The sequence below is a fragment of the Carlito syrichta genome, unplaced genomic scaffold, assembly GCF_000164805.1.
Source record: "Carlito syrichta isolate Samal-C Ts95f unplaced genomic scaffold, Tarsius_syrichta-2.0.1 Scaffold306947, whole genome shotgun sequence".
NCBI lineage: Eukaryota > Metazoa > Chordata > Mammalia > Primates > Tarsiidae > Carlito > Carlito syrichta.
The window spans coordinates 6,482-7,846 of record NW_007251043.1 but is presented as its reverse complement, the minus strand read 5'-3'; positions in this window follow the sequence as shown (position 1 = coordinate 7,846).

Below are 1,365 nucleotides of genomic sequence, written 5' to 3'. Positions count from 1 at the left end.
GGCTCAAACGGGGAGGGAGGGTCTGGGGGAAGCAGGAGCGTCAGCCCCGGGGAGACCCCGCAGCGAAGCGTTTGCAGCACACAGCCTTGTGCTCTCTCTCCCTTCTGCCCTCTGCTGCGCTCTCCAGGGCGGAGGAGCAAGGGGCCCTTGGCTCTGCCTCTGGCCCCCTCATGGGAGAGCAGGGGGAAATCCCTGCACGGCCCGGTGAATCTTCGATGACTGCTCTCAGAGCCCAAAGGGCACAGGACGTCATCTAGAAGAAAGGAAAAGCATGCCACCCACAGAACTTTCCAGGAAACCCTTGCCCGGTGAACACGTGGGGCTTCCACTGAGGCTGAGGAGAGCAGGGTCCTGGGCAGAGCCGAGCCGTTCCGCCCGGGCGCCCGGCCACAGCCCAGGGTGGGGCGGTGCTCTGGAGGCTTCTTGAAGGCCCGAGGACTTTCCTTTGCGGCGCGCCTGTCCCGGGCGAGTGTCAGGGCCTCCTCCTTCCTGTGCCACAGGCGCGCCACCTGTGACCCCGCGGGAGCCACCGCCATCCTGAGGCTCAGAACCTCAGACCGCTGTAAAGGCTTCCTCGGCAGGCTTCAGAGACGCCCCCTCTCCCCTCAGTGCTCTGCACAGAGCAGAGGTGTCTCCCCACTCTCTTTCCGCGGCCATGGGGTCTCCTGAGGGACAGGGCCTTGGCCTCGGGGCTTGTGTGTCTCTGCACCCGCACACAGGCTCGGTGGGATGCCCGGGCCGGGCCACTAGGCGCCTTCTGCTTGGCGGGCTCGCTTCCCCTGGCTTTCCACACGGTTCTCCCGTGCGCGCGGTGCAAGTCCCCAGCACAGCTGTCTGTGGCCCAAGTACAGAGCCCCCCACCCTTTGCAGGCGCAGGGCCGTACCCCTCTGCCAGGCTCGAGGGTGCCACGGCTGCGGCTGTGTGTGCTCTGCCGAAGGGGCCATCAGCATGGCGCAGGTGAATGCGCCTTCCAAGGACAGACGGCCGGGTGCGGGGGAATCCCAGCGCTTTGGGGGGCAGAGGCGAGAGGGCTGCCTGAGCCCAGGGTTCGAGAACAGCCTGGGCAGCATGCTGAGACCTTGTCTCTACAATACTTAAAAAAATACAGGTGCATGCCCTCGTTTGTAAAGTCATTTGCTCAAAGGAGAAACAACCCAGCCGGACACGGTGGCTCGAGTGGAGCTCCAGCTACTCGGGAGGCGGGGGCGAAGGACCGCCGGGGCCCAGCAGGGCCAGGCTGCGAGCCGGGCGCGCGCCGCTGCCCCCAGCCTGGGCGGCGGAGCGAGGCTGGGACTAAATGGGGGAGAAGCCTAAGGACGGCCAAGAGGGGACGCACGCGGCCGCGGCGCCTCAGTCCCGTCGTC